The 12,375-nt window shown below is 48.2% G+C and overlaps 1 protein-coding gene across 3 annotated transcripts in view; it reads left to right on the top strand.

Annotated features, from left to right (window-relative positions):
- The first annotated feature begins 682 nt into the window (after positions 1–682).
- NINL (ninein like) overlaps positions 683–12,375 on the top strand; it is a 140,517-nt gene continuing 128,824 nt past the window's right edge. For all 3 annotated transcript variants that reach the window (XM_055265603.2, XM_055265608.2, XM_055265610.2), the window contains exon 1: positions 683–809. The gene's annotated coding sequence lies outside the window, so the exon portion shown is untranslated. The remainder of the gene's footprint in view (positions 810–12,375) is intronic.

Genomic DNA, 12,375 nt, shown 5'->3' on the forward strand with positions numbered 1-12,375 from the left:
GCAGTGGATCCATCCCTTGAGCCTAGGAGTTCCAGACCAGCCTGGGCAACACAGTGAGACTCTGTGCTAAAAATACAAAAATTAGCAGACATGGTGGCAGGTGCCTGCAGTCCCAGCTACTGGAGGTTGGGACGCTGAGGCGGGAGGATCGCCATAGCCGGGAAAGTCAAGGCTATAGTGAGCCATGACCGCGCCACTGCATCCCAGCCTGAGCAACAGAAGTGACAGCCTTTCTCAAAAGAAAAGCAAGTTAAAAGAAGAAAAAATAAGTGCTCCAATGTGCATTTCTTTTGAGCATTTCGGATTTCAGATGTTTGGATTAGGGATGCTCAACCTGTATTGATTTAATATGCGGTGGAAACGTGACGACCTAGGTTTTAAGTCGCGGTTTCCTCAGTGGTGGGTTTGGGGTATTACCCCTGCCTGGCCGGCCTCCGGGCTTGTTTCCAGAAGATGCTACCCCGAGAGCTGCGAACCGCCAAGCTCTGCAGCGCGCAGGGCCCCGACAGGGACCAGGGAGGTCAGCTCCAAGGGTCATCCCAGGCTCCAAACTGGCCGGAGCCGCCCTGAAATTTGCGGAGGCCGCCCTGCCCCCACCCCGCCCCTCAATCCCGGCCCCGCCCCGCCCCCTCCCCCGTTCGCTCGCCCCCCCCCCCGTTCGCCCACTGCGCCGGGACACCGAGGGGGCGGCGCCTAGAGGCCAGGAGGAGTGTTGCGTCGCAGCCTCCAGACACAAAGAGCGGCCGGCGGGACGGGGGTGGTGCCGCGCTCCTGGCCCCGCGCGGGCGGACGGCGGAGGCGCCTCCCAGGTGAGCGGAGCCTGGGCGTCCGGCGGGCCATTCAGGCGGCTGGTGGGGTCGAAAGTCCGGGGCTGCCCCTGCGTCGCGACTCGCGCCTCAGTCACCAGACCCGGCTCCGGGAGCGCGGCCTCCGGTGCTCCTCGCGGTGCGCGGCGCAGACTTGGCGCATCTGCCGTGGTGCCTGCTCTTCCGGTCGCCCTCGAGGGCGGGGCGGGGGTCACGCCCTAAAATACCGCGCCCGCTGGGCCGAACGCTTGAAAACCGGGTTTCCCGACGGCGGCGGCGCGGGCGCCGTGGGAACGAGGGCCGGGGTCCAGCACAGCCCCGAGGCTCGGCCTGAGGCGGGCGGCCTTGGCCGGGGTCCCCCGCGGTGCCGAGCTCCGCGGTGCTCGCCGTCTGCCCAGTGCGGGCCGTTTATCTTGGCGCCGCCGGCGTCCGGTCGAGGCCCAGGATTCCCTCCCGCCAGTGTGGCTGCGGCCCCCCACGGAGCAGGACCCGCGTTCGTGGCGCTTGGGACGGTTGATTGAAAGGGTGGAGAAGTCTGTTGCGAATTTTATCTGTTGTACTCGTTTTGCAGATTCGCCCCTTTCCTCCCGCCTGTGCGCGCAGTCACACCATGTGGGAGTCTGATCGCGTTGGGTTCATACTCATCGATCGTGCCTGGGTACTGATGCCCCATTGTTAGGAGCTCTGTGTAGGGCTGTATGTTTGCACAGGACTCACGTGAGGAAGGGTGGCCACGTTTCTTTCTGCTCTGTGAGACTTAGGCCAAGCCCTGGAACAAGGGAGGAGGTTCAGGAAGAGACCCATGAAGCTGGCGGGGCTTTGGAGAAGGGCAAGTGATTTTCAAGGTCAGTAGTAAGAGGGATCATGAGTAGTGGTAAGTTTCTTCTTAGAGGCCTTTGCTATGACTTCCAGGTTTTTCATACTGTACTTAAAATACTTTTAAAAGCAGAGTTTTTGTTCTTGTTGTTGTTGTTCTTGTTGCTGTTTATGACACGAAGTTTCACTCTTGTTGCCCAGGCTGTAGTGCAATGGCACCATCTCGGCTCACTGCAACCTCTGCCTTCCGGATTCAAGCGATGCTCCTGCCTCAGCCTCCCGAGTAGCTGGGATTACAGGCGCCTGTTACCACGCCCAGCTAATTTTTTGTGTTTTTAGTGGAGATAGGGGTTTCACCATGTTGGCCAGGCTGGTCTCGAACTCTCAGGAGTTCCAGCTGGTGATCCAGCTGCCTCGGCCTCCCAAAGTTCTGGGATTACAGGCGTGAGCCACTGCGCCCGGCCAAGTTTTTGTTTTGTTTTGTTTTGTTTTCGTTTTTTAATTTTATTTTACTTTAAATTCTGAGATACATGTGCAGAACGTTCCGGTTTGTTACATGGGTATACATGTGCCATGATGGTTTGCTGCACCGATCAACCCGTCTTCTAGATTTTAAGCCCCACATACGTTAGGTATTTGTCCTAATGCTCTCCCTCCTCTTGCCCCCCACCCGCCCCGACAGGTCCCGGTGTGTGAGGTGTGTGATGTTACCCTCCCTGTATCCATGTGTTCTCATTGTCGACTCCCAGTTATGAGTGAGAACATGCGGTGTTTGGTTTTCTGTTCTTGTGTTAGTTTGCTGAGAGTGATGGCTTCCCACTTTATGCATGTCCCCGCAAAGGACATGAACTCATTCTTTTTTATGGCTACGTAGTATTCCATGGTGTATATGTACCACATTTTCTTTATTCAGTCTATCATTGATGGGTATTTGGGTTGGTTCCAAGTCTTTGCTATTGTAAATAGTGCTGCAATAAACATACATGTTTATGTGTCTTTATAGTAGAATGATTTATAATCCTTTGGGTATATACCCAGTAATGGGATCGCCGGGTCAAATGTTATTTCTGGTTCTAGATCCTTGAGGAATCGTCACACTGTCTTCCACAATGGTTGAACTAATTTACGCTCCCACCAACAGTATAAAAGCATTCCTATTTCTCCACAGCCTCTCCAGCATCTGTTGTTTCCTTACTTTTTAATACTTACCGTTCTAACTGGTGTGAGATGGTATCTCATTGTGGTTTTGATTTGCATTTCTCTAATGACCAGTGATGATGAGCTTTTTTTATATATATGTTTGTTGGCTGCATAAATGTCTTCTTTTGAGAAGTGTCTGTTCATATCCTTTGCCCACTTTTTGATGGGGTTGTTTTTTTCTTGTAAATTTAAGTTCCTTGTATATTCTGGATATTAGACCTTTGTCAGAAGGGTAGATTGCAAAATTTTTACCCCATTCTGTAGGTTGCCTGTTCACTCTGAAGAGTTTCTTTTGCTGTGGAGAAGCTCTTAGGTTAGATCCCATTTGTCAGTTTTGGCTTTTGTTGCCATTGCTTTTGGTGTTTTAGTCATGAAGTCTTTGCCCATGCCTATATCTTGAATAGTATTGCCTAGGTTTTCTTTTAGGTTTTTTATGGTTTTGGGTTTTACATTTAAGTCTTTAATCCATCTTGAGTTAATTTTTGCATAAGGTGTAAGCAAGGGGTCCAGTTTCTGTTTACTGCATGTGGCTAGCCAGTTTTCCCAGCACAATTTATTAAATAGGAAATCCTTTCCTCATTGCTTGTTTTTGTCAGGTTTGTCGAAGATCAGATAGTTGTAGAAAGCAGAGTTTTATTTTTTTTTTTTTAAGTAGTTAAAACTCATCTGTTAAACAGAACACTGAATCAGCAGCCTAGCAGTTTTATGAACTGTGTGCAAGAATGATTGTATATTAAAAGGAAAATGCCCAGGTGTTAGAGAAGCAGTCTACTTTCATGCTTGTCCCTTTCGTTTGACTTATACATCATCTATTAGTGGTTTAAATGATGACAGAATGAATTGATCTGTATTGGCAAATAAAAGTGGTATGTGTGTTTATGTAAAGTTCAGGTGCAATAAAAATTAGAGAATAACTCTTCTTTGTAGAATGAGAAAATAGCAGGCCTTCTCCAAGGAACTTGGACTTCAGATTTTTTTTTTTTTTAATGTAGAGCCGGGAGTCTTGCCCAGGGTGGTCTCCAGCTCCTGGGCTGAAGTGTTCCACCTGCCTCAGCCTCCCAAAATGCTGAGATTACAGGTATGAGCCACCACACCTGACCTCAGATAACGTTTAACTCCATCAAATTAGAAAGAAAGCACTTTATAGAGGAATAGATAGGACTTAAGCAAAAAGGTTTTTTTGTTTGTTTGTTTGTTTGTTTGTTTTGAGATGGAGTCTCGCTCTGTTGCCAGGCTGGAGTGCAGTGGCGCGATCTCGGCTCACTGCTATCTCCACCTCCCAGGTTCAAGCGATTCCCCTGCCTCAGCCTCCTGAGTAGCTGGGATTACAGGAGTGCACCACCACGCCCAGCTAATTTTTTGTATTTTAGTAGAGATGGGGTTTCACCATGTTGGCCAGGATGGTCTCCATTTCCTGACCTCGTGATCCACCCGCCTCAGCCTCCCAAGGTGCTGGGATTACAGGCATGGGCCGCCACGCCCGGCCGGACATAAGCAAAATTTAATTGAGCAGTTTACATTAACTTCAATGGAAACTTTTTCGGTAACTCATACTTACCCCATATGTTGTGATTTATAGGACTGCTCTGAGGTGGGTGAATTGATATGGTCATTTGCTAAGAGCATGTTGTAAGTCTTTTAATGTTAGGGTGTCCTTTGAGCATTTGGTGATGGAAAATAGAATAACAAGAATGGCAGAGTTCCAACTGTGTCTGTAGCTTCCCCTTTTACAGTGAGTTCAAGTTCCTTGGAGAAGGCTTGCTATTTTCTCATTCTACAAAAAAGAGTTATCCTCTAATTTTTATTGCACCTGAACTTTATATAAACACACATATCCCACTTTTATTTGCCAATGCAGACCGGCTCAATCTGTCATCATTTAAACCACTAATGGCTCTTTTTAACTTTTTTAGAAGATGGCACATGTGGCATTTGAGACTTAGGGCACGTGAGCGGGGCTCTGTGAGCACATTCTTTCTACGGTGGACATTTACTTTGGATTTTTTTTTTTTTTTAACTGAGAAGGAGTCTCGCTTTGTCACCCAGGTTGGAGTGCAGTGGCACAATCTTGGCTCACTGCAATCTCTGCCTCCTGGGTTCAAGCGATTCTCCTGCCTCAGCCTCCTGAGTAGCTGGGATTATAGGTGCCTGACACCACGCTCAGCTAATTTTTGTATTTTTAGTAGAGACAGAGTTTCACTATGTTGGCCAGGCTGGTCTCAAACTCCTGACCTCAAATGAGCCACCTGCCTTTGCTTCCCAAATTGATGGGATTGCGGGCATGAGCCACTGCATCCAGCCTACTTTTGGATCTTGCGATGAGCAGGTAGCTACTAGATAGCTTTCCTCTTTCCTGGCACAGGACAGATGTGGAAGCAGGAAGCAAAAACAGGAGCAGTGTCTTGGCCTCACACCTGAACTGGCATGGCTTCCTGGCTGCAGGTAATAGCGTCCTCTGCCCTGGAAGGCATTTCCAGCGCTGTGGCCACTTTGCTGTTCCATTCCTTGCTTATTGTGTAAGTAGTTAAGGGCGGTGGCTGTAACTGGAATCTAGGTTTGAGTTTAGCTTAGTCCTTGGCTTCAAGTGCAGATTAGGAATTCAGGCTCAAGGCCAAGACATTTGGTTAGTCACAAGCAGAGGCCAAAAGTTTGGGTCATACTCTACCTGGAGCTATTTAGAGGCAGGCTTTCCTTCTCCCACCTTGGGGTAACTTTGAGCCTCCTAGATTCTGATTATTGTTGTTTGTGAATGGACAGACAATTTTCTGGGACAGAGGAGTCTTTTGGAGCATGGCTTGTATTTTCATCCTTTTTTGACCTAGGTTCGAGAATGCTTCTGGCGCTGGCTGGTTGTACTCCCCTCTCTGAACCCGGATTGTCTTTCCTCGGACTTCAGAAAGATAATGGAGCCTTCCATCATCCTCCAAGCGAGGTGACCCGTTTCCCCCAGGACTGCTGTATAGTCTCCCTGGAGTCAAAGTCATTTGTTAGTTTCTGAAACAGCAGAGCTCTCTAGGTACCTCTGAAGCAATCAAGTTTGAGAACCTCTAGGATATACCAATTTTTGTGCATTGATTGTTACTTTGTATCTCATAAGAGGCAATCGTTACTTTTTTTTTTTTTTTTGAGATGGAGTCTCACTCTGTCGCCCAGGCTGGAGTGCCATGGTGCAATCTTGGCTCACCGCAACCTCTGCCTGCTGGGTTCAAGCGATTCTCCTGTCTCAGCCTCCTGAGTAGCTGGGATTATAGGCGTCCACCTCCACGCCCAGCTAATTTTTGTATTTTTTAGTAGACACAGGGTTTCACCACGTTGGCTATGCTGGTCTCGAACTCCTGACCTCAGGTGATCCGCCTGCCTTGGCCTCCCAAAGTGCTGGGATTACTGGCTTGAGTCACTGTGCCCGGCCCACACATCCTCTTATAACCTTATTTTTGGATCTACTTTGTTGAGTAAAGTAATGATTTTGGTTTGTTGGAGTTTCTAAGAGTGGTCAGAGACCTGAGGGGCAATCACTCTTCAAAATCTCTCAGTTTTTAAGCCTCTGGTAAAGAATTTTACATTTGTAGAGTGTATCAGTTAGGATATTTTAGCCACTAGTGTTGGAAAACCCAACTCAGTCTGGCTTAAATACACAGGGAGTTCACAGAAGACCTCAGGATGGGCTGCTCCATGGTTGAAGTGGCCCTGAGGGACCCAGGTGGCTCCTCTTCTGCACACAGCCTCTGACATCCGTGGGGAGAGGGAGCTTGGCTTCTGTGGCTTCTGTGCCTCTCTGAAGAATGAGGAGTGACAGCTGGTGCCCCCAGCCAGGGTAGTGGAGTCCTGGGCCATTTGAGCCAGTCACCAGGAGGCCTCCCCCGGCTGTCTCCAGAGGCAAGGTGGTGTGGGGGTGTGGGGACAGGAAGGACAGGCTTTTGGGTGCCTGGTCAGTGGGGGCTGTGTGAGCCTCACCATACAGGTAGCATGTCACCTGTGCCCAGTCCCCATGCACTACTTGTACACTGGTTGTGGCTGCCAGAAATGGAGCTCAGGTCTCCTGGTGTTTTGTTTTTAAATTTTGAATGAGCGTTCAGTAGGTGCCAGGCACTGTTCTCAGTGTTCTTGTTAAATTCTTTTACAGAGTACTCACAGCAGGAGGCTGAGCTGGGGTGTGCTGTTGCCCCCATCTCACACACAGAGAGTGCAAGGGTCAGAGAGGATAATAACATGCTCAGGGTCACATGGAGGTCAGGGGTGCTCCGGTCTGGAAAGGCTCTGCAGATTCCATGTCCCCCGCTGTGCCTCCGAACACAGTGGGGTTTCCAGCATCCCTTACTGCCTCCGAGGGACTATATCATTTCTTTACCTTAACAAGAAAATGAGGTATTTTCAGTGCTAGAGAAAAGCTGTGACTTATGTGATCCTGTCTACACATGCTGGTTGAGAAGCAGTATTGAGGACTGTTAGCTCAAAGTCCCATTCTTATTTTATTTATGTTTTAGAGACAGGGTTTCACTGTGTTGCCTGGCTTGACTTGAACTCCTGGGTTCAAGCATTCTCCCACCTCAGCCTCCCAAGTAGCTGGGACTACAGGCATGTACATGACTCCATGTAATGTAATTTAATTTAATTTTGCTTGAACTTTACTGCTTGATCAAATTCCTTTTTTTTTTTTTTTTTTTTTTTTTTTGGAGATAGAGTCTCGCTCTGTCACCCCCAGGCTGGAGTGCAGTGGGCGATCTCCGCTCACTGCAAGCTCCATCTCCCAGGTTCACACCATTCTTCTGCCTCAGCCTCCTGAGTAGCTGGGACTACATGCGCCCGCCACCATGCCCGGCTAATTTTTTGTATTTTTAGTAGAGACGGGGTTTCACTGTGTTAGCCAGGATGGTCTCGATCTCCTGACCTCATGATCCGCCTGCCTCAGCCTCCCAAAGTGCTGGGATTACAGGTGTGAGCCACTGCGCCCGGCTGATCAAATTCCATTTTTAAGCAAGAGTATTGAGGACTTAATGAATTGTGCTTTGCTTTTTGTGGGCTTTGTGTGCGTGTGTGCGCCCATGGAAATAACATTTCAGGGCTGGGCGAGGTGGCTTATACCTGTAATCCCAGCACTTTGGGAGACCGAGGTGGGCAGATCACTTGAGGTCAGGAATTTGAGACCAGCCTGACCAACATGGTGAAACCCCATCTCTACCAAAAACAAAAAAATTAGCTAGGTGTGGTGGGGCATGCCTGTAATCCCAGCTACACCAGAGGCTGACGTGGAAGAATCGCTTGATCCTGGGAGGCGGAGGTTGCAGTAAGCCAAGATTGCGCTACTGCACTCCAGCCTGGGCGCCAGAGTGAGATTCTGTCTAAAAATAAAAAGAATCACGCCTGTAATCCCAGCACTTTGGGAGGCCGAGGCAGGCAGATCACCTGAGGTTGGGAGTTCAAGACCAGCCTGACCAGCATGGAAAAACCCCATCTCTACTAAAAATACAAAATTAGCCAGATGTGGTGGTACATGCCTATAATCCCAGCTACTCGGTAGGCTGAGGCAGGAGAATCTCTTGAACCTGGGAGGCAGAGGTTGCAGTGAGCCGAGATCGCGCCATTGCATTCCAGCCTGGGCAACAAGAGTGAAACTCCATCTCAAAAAAAAAAAAAAAGAAAAGAAAAGAAAATATTTCAGAAAAATGAGTCTGTTCCTGGGACTGGGACAATAACAAGCCCAGAGCTTCTGCTGGCCCCACACAAAGAGGGGTGGTGGGCTCCCCCGCCAGGATGGACCTCACAGGAGCTCCATTCACAAAGAAGACCTCCAGGTTCCCCTTAGAGCCAAGGGTGTCAGACCCTAAACATGGGAACCAGCATCAGTCAATATAGTGAAATATTCACTAACTTGGAGTTTTCGTTTCAAGGGCATAGGAATGTAGTAAACAGCTATTAATTATTTAAAAATCAACAGGGAGAGTCTGCCTGGTGCAGATTTTGAGTAGGTTGTCCCAACCCCAGGGAGAGCTCCTTGTATCTGGAAGGCCTCTGCCTGTCCTGTACTCAGGTGACCTGAGGAAGCGTGTGCTGGACTGTCTGGCCACGTGGCCTTGGGGCTTCCAGCCATGCTTGGGAGGAGGACAAAACCAGGCAGGCAGAAGTGGGTAGCGTGCCAGGTCTCCAACACAGGAGAGGGGGCAGGGCCTTGAACAGACTTCAGGACGCGTGTCTCTATGTGGACCAGTGAGTAAAACTGAGTACCCACGGTCCTGGGATGACCAGCAGGGACTCCAGAGGCTGGTCTCAAATTCCTGACCTCAAGTGATCTGCCCGCCTGGGCGGCAGCCCAGCCAGTTAGCTCCCTGCTTCAGGCAACGGTGTCACTGCTCTCCAAGGCCCCAAATGAAGGTAAGTGACAGGCTGAGATTTTCCCCGACTCTGGGTAGGGACAGAAACATGGATGCCCAATTTTGGAACCCCACAATCTACATTAATGGCCTGTACTGATTTCTGGTACGGTTCCTCAGGAAACTGTGTCAAGCAGGACGTTTGCAGGGGCGGGTCCGAAGTGGATACAGTCCACAGCCTGCATAGTTCAAGACCAGCCAGGCCTTGCTCTGTGGCAAAAGTTTTAAACTGTAGTTGATAGTGTACACTGTTGCACAGCTTTTTAATTCTTATTGAATTTTTATTATTTCCAACTGTGCACATAAAGTAAGACTCTTATAATTGTAGACTTTTACCACTTAAAATTCTCAGGCTGGCACGGTGGCTCATGCATGTAATCCCAGAACTTTGGGAGGCTGAGGTGAGAGGATCTCTTGAGTTCAGGAGTTCGAGACCAACCTGAGCAATGTACTGAAACCCCATCTCTACCAAAAAAAATTGAAAAATTAACTAGGTGCAATGGCATGTGCCTGTGGTCCAAGCTACTTGAGAAGCTGAGATAGGAGGATCACTTGAGCATGGGAAGTGGAGGCTGCAGTGAGTGGAGATGCACCACCGCACTCCAGCCTGGGTAACAGAGCAAAATCTTGTCTCAAAAAAGTAAAATAAAATAAAAATGAATAAACTTCTCATAATTGAAACTCACATAAAGGTGACTACCCTGTTGCAGTCACCATGCTAACCAAGCGATTGCAGTTACTGTCACCAGTTATGAGACATCTGTGCCCCCCATGAGATGTGCCAAGGACACACCTGACCCAGGTGTTCCTGCCACCCCTGAATCTAATTATGCAGACACCAGACAGACTCTGGGACATTCTACAAAATGCCCTGCCTGTGTGTACTCCAAAAATTTCAAAGTTAAGAAACAGAGACTGAGAAAATGGTCTGGTTTAAAGGGACAGGAAAACTGTGTACAGTGCTTGTCTCTGAATTGGAACCTGGACTAGGGTGAAAAAGATAGCTGTAAAGGACATTGTTGGCACCGTGGACAGAATTTGATCTGAATGATGGATTGTATAAATGTCAAATTTCCCTAGCTTGTTGTACTGTGACTGTCTCCTTGAGCTTAGTGAATACATTTTGAACTATTTAGGGATACAGGGGCACAAAGTCTGATACCCGATTTCAAATGGAGAAGGAGAGGAGTAGGGGTAGATAGATGATATGGAGGGAGGGAGGAAGTGAGGGAGAGAAAATGACAAAATGGTCGTGATAAAGGGGGAAAAGTGGAAACAGGTGGTGAAGCCAGCCAGGTGAGGGAGTATTGGAGAATTTTTTGTACTATTCTTACAAGTTTTTTTTTGTTTTGTTTTGTTTTTTTTGAGACTGAGTCTTGCTCTGTTGCCCAGGCTGGATGGTGCGATCTCGGCTCACTGCAACCTTTGCCTCCTGGGTTCCAACGATTCTCCTGCCTCAGCCTCCTGAGTAATTGGGATTACAGGCACACGCCACCATGCCCGGCTAATTTTTTACTTTTTAGTAGAGATGGGGTTTCACCATGTTGGCCGACCTGGTCTCGAATTCCTGACCTCGTGATCCATCCACCTTGCCCTCCCAAAGTGCTGGGATTACAGGCATGAGCTACCCCACCCGGCCTATTCTTTTTTTTTTTGAGACAGAGTCTCGCTCTGTCGCCCAGGCTGGAGTCTGGTGGCGTGATCTCGGCTCACTGCAAGTTCCGCCTTCTGGGTTCATGCCATTCTCCTGCCTCAACCTCTGGAGTAGCTGGGACTACAGGCGCCTGCCACCACGCCCGGCTAATTTTTGTATTTTTAGTAGAGACGGGGTTTCACCATATTAGCCAGGATGGTCTCGATCTCCTGACCTCATGATCCACCTGCCTCGGCCTCCCAAAGTGCTGGGATTACAGGTGTGAGCCACCGCACCTGGCCTATTCTTTTAAATTTTCTATACTTTTGAAAGTTTTTTGGAATAACAAGTCAGTCCTGTATTCACTGCCATCTAAAGACCTCCAACCAATAATAAGTTTACTGTATTTCATCTATTCCAAGATAAACCTTTTTTTTTCTTTGCATGATAATATTTTTGACTTGGGGGTACATTTAAAAACTGATGCCATCTTAGCACTGGGTCACATTTTGACAGCAGTTTTTCGTCATCATTTGTCTTAGAATTAGTGGCATCTCAAATTTGATGAAATACTGTGTTTTTCTCTGGCTCTGTTATGCGAGGAGGTGGGAAAAAAGGAGACTCTTAGGAGCTTTGTATGTGACATTTTTTCAGCCCCTCATGCCCGCATCTACATTCAAGGATTCCACCCCCATGCCGTGTAGCTACATTAAACTCAACATATTCCAGACTGGATTTCTGTCTGTACCTCTATCTACCATGCCAATCTGTGTGTGCTTCCTCTGTTTCCTCCCTCAAGGAACAGAAACCTGATTTTTAGCCACCGATGGCCCCAGAAGGTCCAACGGGAGGAGCTCCAGGACCTGTCTAGGATGGGAGATGCGGACACTTCCTGTAAAGCGGGGCATGCATGAGGAGGAGGTGGCCTGGATCCTTCCCTTTCTGGGTAAAGGGTGGAAGCGGTGTGGATTCTTTACTTCGTGTGTTCTGATAGCCATATGTCACTATGTACTTGTTCTTTGTGTCTTCACATCTCCTTCTGTTGCATTTTAAAGCATTTCAATGGCATTTTTATGCCTAATAAAGCATTCTCATAGAAAAAAAAAGATGATGGTGGGCACAGGCCCTTGCCCAGCCATGCCATGGCACAGACACTAGCTTTGTTTCTTGAAATGACTTTGGCATCCAGATGTCTGTGCTTCATTTTCTCCATTGTCAAGTGAGAATAGTTTTCCCGAGTCAGTTAAGATAATGGACAAGGGAATTTAAGGTGCCATAAAGCTCTAAAATTCTGTGATTTAAAATAGGGGACTTTTGAAACAGTCATTTATACTAGAATCATTCAAATAACAGATAACTTTAGACAAACAGCTCTGAGCGTAGACGTCTGTGAAGGGCAGGGGTGTGGCTGGTTTCTCTGCTTCCTGACTCCCCACACTCCTTCCCAGGTTTCTTTCCCTTACTGGTTCCTGTTTCTGGGTGATTTTTACACTGGATGCTTGCAGGGAATTCATTCCTGACCACCAGGAACAGGTGTGCTATATGGAACAGG

Source organism: Symphalangus syndactylus, chromosome 24, assembly GCF_028878055.3.
Source record: "Symphalangus syndactylus isolate Jambi chromosome 24, NHGRI_mSymSyn1-v2.1_pri, whole genome shotgun sequence".
Lineage (NCBI taxonomy): Eukaryota > Metazoa > Chordata > Mammalia > Primates > Hylobatidae > Symphalangus > Symphalangus syndactylus.